General features: G+C 41.6%; 1 pseudogene; it reads right to left on the bottom strand.

Moving 5' to 3' along the window:
* Positions 1 to 2,874: 2,874 nt before the first annotated feature.
* On the bottom strand, positions 2,875 to 4,564 carry LOC115029396 (annotated as a pseudogene).
* Positions 4,565 to 5,850: the final 1,286 nt, after the last annotated feature.

The following is a 5,850-nucleotide window of genomic DNA, read 5'->3' on the forward strand; positions in this document are numbered from 1 at the left end:
TTACCCACTGAGCCATCTCACCAGCCCTAGTATTCAAATCTTATGTGTGAGATGATGAATCTCACAAAGATGGTCTGTCCACAAAGCTACTGTGCAGTAGGGCTAGGAGTCAGGCCCAGGATTCAGTTTCACAGCTTGATCTCAGAGCCTTGAACCATTGTTCTACTCTCCTGTCCTAAGTTCATCTCTCATCGCCCCCTCTTTTCTGGGAAGCTCCTATTGTCGTCACACCAGCTTTTCCCACACTGATCTATGCTGTCTTCTGGACCAGTCTGACACCTGCCACGTTGGACTATTTATTGCTAGACTCTGTAATGACAAGCATTCTGCATCCTCATTAGTTAGTCTAGGAAGAAGAAGACAACGTAGAATTGCAGACAGTGGAGGAATGCATGGGGGTGGTGTACTGATAGCATAAAGGTTTCTGTGGACTGCAGACGGCTATGTGGCTACAGTTTGGAAAGGGTATTGATACAGTAGTGATTTTTTTCACTGTAGGGATCCCTTTAAGGCTTTTTTGGGTGAATGTGGCCTTACGTCACACACTCATTTTCAGTGAGATAACCCTGATCCTACCAGGTGAAACATCTCTGATTTCCTAGCCTTTGTGTTTTATTTCTCCTATAGCATGTGCTCCTACCAGAAAGCATTTATTTATTTGCCTTATCTTATTATCCTCCCTAAAAATGAAAACTCTAGGAGGGCAGGGAGCTAGAGAAATGACTGGCATACAAAGTAACCAGTGGGGGCAAAATGCCAGTGTGAATACTTTGGAAATGTTTTAAATATCAAAGCGAAGTTAAATGAACATTGACTATGTACCGTGTGCTGAACAATATTATAAGTTTCAGAAATATAGGAATAAACACTGTGAATAAATTAAAAGTAACGACCCTATGTGCTATATGTATTAGGTGATACTGGGACTCCTGTATGCTAGACAAGCATTCTACCACTGAGCTATGTCTCTAGTTCTGCATAGTGTTCCTTTCACAATCTAGTTCTTGGTTTGGATTACAAAATATGTGGCCATTTTTAACTAACACATCCACACATCCAACACATTCACACAGTAGCAAACAGCAGACAAAATAAAGCCCAGATATGATCTTGGTCATCATTTTAGGATGTTGCATATGTTGATGAAACAATTCAGATGAGCCGAAGCAAAGCACAGAGGAAAGCCAATGAGTTTACATTGCTAACAAATCGGGTCCAGGCATGATGGGCTCTGCATCCCTGACTCTACGTTCTCTTTATCCCCAAGCACCACCTGGCCCATCCTTCCCTGTATAAATGATGGCAAAAGAATGCCAAGACCTTTCCCTGGAACACTTTGCCAGTTCTGAAATTCTTTCTGAAGGTTCATATGCTCATCCTCTTCCTCCCTAGGCAGAAGATACCCTAATCGGGTTAGGAACGGCATATGTTTTCCTTTATTGGAGCTTGGAGTGGAGTCTTGTTAATACTACATAGCAAGAGGTTGAAGTGCTGTAGATGAGTTTCTCCATGTGCAAATGTATGGTTTTGGATCAATAAAGCATCTTATTAAACTTGAGTAAGAGTTTTAGACAATTTATATATCTTAACAACTTAGTTCTTAGGTTTCAGAAGTTTCATTTCTCTACCATAGCTTGCTGTGTTTGGACTCTCAACTCTCAATACAATACATAGCACACACTGCACTATGTTCACACGTCGGCTCTTTTAATCACAGCACTTCCATGTACAACTGTTCCATTTTGCACACTCCCCCATGGACGTGGAGGGGAGTGTATGATATGGTGTCCCAGTGCAATCCGTGTGCAAATGCTCTACAAAATTCAAAGTTCATTGATTTCTTTAAGATGATCTTCCAAATTCAAGCTTTCCTTTTGCAGAAAGAGAGAGAAAGAGAGAGAGAGAGAGAGAGAGAGAGAGAGAGAGAGAGAGAGAGAAAGAGAGAGAGAGAGAGACTCCCTTCAGAAGAATAGAAACAGTCATGATTCTTGTTCTGTTTTTAAATCATTAAAGCATACAGAGAACCCTGTCACGAAAAACCTAAAAAAAAAAAAAATCATTAAAGCCTCTCCTATACCTTTAATTTAATACTTATATTCAAGCTTTGGAATTGACTGGAAGTTGCGCTCATTTTAGATTTAGGCAGACTAAGCAGAAACAATTTCAAAAATCAGTGTGCTTATTGTAATGTTTTCACCCTTAAGTGCAGATGAGGTCCTTAGCCATGATTGAGCCCATGAAAAAGTATGCAATGAACAGCAATTCTGGCTTTGGCTTGGATCTCTTTGTTTCTAGTCTAAGCCATTTCATAGTTCCAAAGTCAAACACAGAAAGAAATCAGAGAGTATTGGGTTATGGCTCTTGAATTTCAGTGATATTAATAATCACTATGGGCGCTTATTAAAAATACAGTTTTCCAGCCTTCACTCTAAGGCTGTCTGATTCAATCAACATCTAGAATCTGCATTTTTAACAAGCCCCCTAGTGACTATGACATGAAACTTTCGCAAATATTATTTAAGCAATGCACATTTTGAATATATTTTCCCAATGCAAATGAAGCAAGGCACTCTCCATTTCTGCCCCTTTAATATTCATTGAATATGAAAAACTAATAATGACCACAGGAATGCATAGTTGTGAGATTTCCAGCGCAGTCTGTCAGTTTCTTTGCAGGGCTTGCATTGGTGATGGTCTGGAGGAAGTTACCCCTTTTAACTGCAGAGAGACACACAAGGGTCAGGGGTGGAAATGGCTCCCAAGTCCCAGGGTACCTTTGAGCACAGTGAGTCTTTCCTTCTGAGTTCCATTAGGATGAAAGGCAAGCTGGTGCTCCAGCTGCAGAGATGGTCTTTCATCTTTACACAGAGGCTAATGTGGAGAGCTGTTTAGGTTAACGCCTGCTAGGAGAAAGTGGGAAACAGATAATGTGTCTGTCTTTTCTTATACGCCTGTCAGAGCAAAAAGTGCTAATTTTCCTTCTAACAACAGCAAAACAGTGACAAAAATCTCTGCCACAGCTTTGGGTAAAAGATAGGAGAGGAACTAATATTTATTTTGTGTCTTCTATGCGACAGCTGGGAAAACTGGGTCTTAGACTTTTGAAAACTGACTTAACTGGGGTCATGTAGATACTGTTGCATCTCTCCTCTCTCCCCCCCTTCTCCTGTTTTGAGAAAGATGACCTGAAACTCACTATGTAGCCAAGTGAACTTTTAATTCTTATCCTCCTGTTTCTACCTCCCAAATGCTGAGTTAAAATAATTACCATTGTGTCTGGTTTACATAATACTGGGGATCAAACCAAGCCTTCACCTATGCACTCTTCAGCCTAAATGATCTTGATATTGTTTATACTTGTCTCTCATAGCTAACAAATCACCCTAGGACTTATAGCTATAAGAAAGCAACTTGCTGTCACATGCCAGAGTTCTGTGGGTTGTCTGGGCGAGCTGATTTTTTTTTCTTTCTTTCTTTTTTCTTTTTGGGTGTGTGTGCTGTGGAACTTTATTGATGTGTTCAAGAGACAGCTTTCTATGCCCCTCCTGCTATTATGGGGGTCTGGAATGGAAATTGTGAGGGAGATGCTCAGAGTTGAGACAGGAACGCCTCAGCAACCCAGGACCTCTTCTCTTGCTCTCAGTGCCCTTGCTGGGATGGGTGGTCCAGGGTTTCTTACTTCTTGGAGGCCATGTAGCCATGAGGTCTACCATCCTGTTGCTTGTAGCCATTATTCATTGTCATATGAGGAAATTAGATTTACAAAGTTGTCACTGAGAGCAATGCCAGCCCCAGCATTAAAGGTGGAAGAGTGAGAGTTGTTGAAGTCACATCAAAGTTGGAAGAGTGAATTTCTGTTGAAGTCTCTGGAGACATCCTGGTCCTCAGTGTATCCCAAGATGCCCTTTAGAGGGCCTTCAGATGCTTGCTTCACCCCCTTCTTGATGTCATAATACTTGGCAGGTTTCTCCAGGTGGCATGACACACAATGGATACATTGGGAGTAGGAACATGGAAGGCCATGCTGGTGAGCTTCCCATTCAACTCTGGGATGACCTTGACCACAGTTTTGGCAGCACCAGTGGATGCAGGGATAATGTTCTGGGCAGCTCCACAGCTATCACACCACAGCTTTCCAGAGGGATCACCCACAGTCTTCTGAGTGGCAGTAATGGCATGGACCATGGTCATGAACTCTTCCATGATGCCAAAGTTGTTATGAATGACCTTAAGCTAAGCAGTTGGTGGTGCAGGATGCATTGCTGACAATCTTGAGTGAGCTGTCAAATTTCTTGTGGTTCATCAAAAACATGGGGACATCAGCAGAAGGGGAAGAGATGATGACCCTTTTGGCCCTACCCTTGAAGTGGGCCCTGGCCTTCTCCCTGAGGGTGAAGATGCCAGTAGACTCCACAACATACTCAGCACCAGCATCACCCCATTTGATGTTAGCAGGGTCTTGCTCCTGGAAGACGGTGATGGGCTTCCCATTGATGAAAAGCTTCCCATTCCCAGCCTTAACTGTGCCATTGAGTTTGCCATGGGTAGAGCCATACTGGAACATGTAGTTGAAGTCAATGAAAGGGTCGTTGATAAGAGATTGTAGCAATGTCCACTTTTGCAAAGTAGACGGCAGCCCTGGTAACCAGGTGCCCAATACAGCTAAATCCGTTCACAAGAACCTTCACCATCTTATCTATGGGTCGAGGCTGGCACTGCTCAAGATGCGGCTGTCTCTGGAACAGGAGGAGCAGAGAGCCTGAGTTTTTCTTATTGAAATATCTTACATGGCTACAGTTAGATAGAAGCTAGTGTGTCAAACATTCTAGACACTTTGGTGAGTAGATGTTCAAGATGTTTTTAAGTATACATGTGCTACCTCCATGTCCACTGGCTTTTTTCTTTTCCTTAGTTGGATCTCATCCTCTAAAGTTTTAGACTTTGCACAGCATAGTTCTGTTTCTAATACAACAGCTTAGTTCTAAACCAGAAGAGTAGACAATTCTAGGACCATGAGGGTTATGACTGGGGTTGGTGCCATATTCTATTGATCAAAGCTGTCATGATGTTCTCTCATATTCAAGGAGATGAAGAAGTATATTTTCCTGCTTGAAGAGGGGCTGTCAAGGTCAAATTGCAGAGCATGTGGATGGAAAATATTTTTACAATCATTTTAAGTTTTCTTTAAAAGGAGCATGTGAGGAGGACATAATATGTAATGAGAACATATAATAGCAACTATAAACAGTGCTAAGTATATTATAAATAACATCTATAAATTCCTTTCATACAAATGTAGATGGTACATTCTATACAGTAGTTGGTCCTAACATATTTGCATTTACATTTATCTGTACTCCAGAGATTCATAGTCATTCTTAATTCTTCTTGTGCTATCCTATTGTAAAGATTTTTTTATTGCTTACATAATTGTTTTCTGGGCTCTCTCTCTCTCTCTCTCTCTCTCTCTCTCTCTCTCTCTCTCTCTCTCTCTCTCTCTCTCTTTCTTCAAATGTGAAGAACTATCTCCATGTTATGGTACTCTGCCTGGATGGATTCATTGAGTCTTCACAATGTATTTACAAGGAAGGCACTACTATTTTTATTGTTCTTAGAAGAACTGCGATGGGGGTAGTGACTCAATGGATAAGAGAGCATGATGTGCATACATGAGAATCTCTGACATTTGTACAGTCATTCAAATATGAATCCAGAACCCCCATGTGACAAAGTCAGGCATGGCTGTGTGCACCTGGTAACCCAGTACTGGAGGTGGGATACAGAAAGGAAGATCTTAATTTCTCTTCATTACCGGGATTTCATTTAGAGGGGCTCTTCTCTGGGCCAAGT

Source organism: Mus caroli, chromosome 15 (assembly GCF_900094665.2).
Source record: "Mus caroli chromosome 15, CAROLI_EIJ_v1.1, whole genome shotgun sequence".
In the NCBI taxonomy this organism is placed as follows: Eukaryota; Metazoa; Chordata; class Mammalia; order Rodentia; family Muridae; genus Mus; species Mus caroli.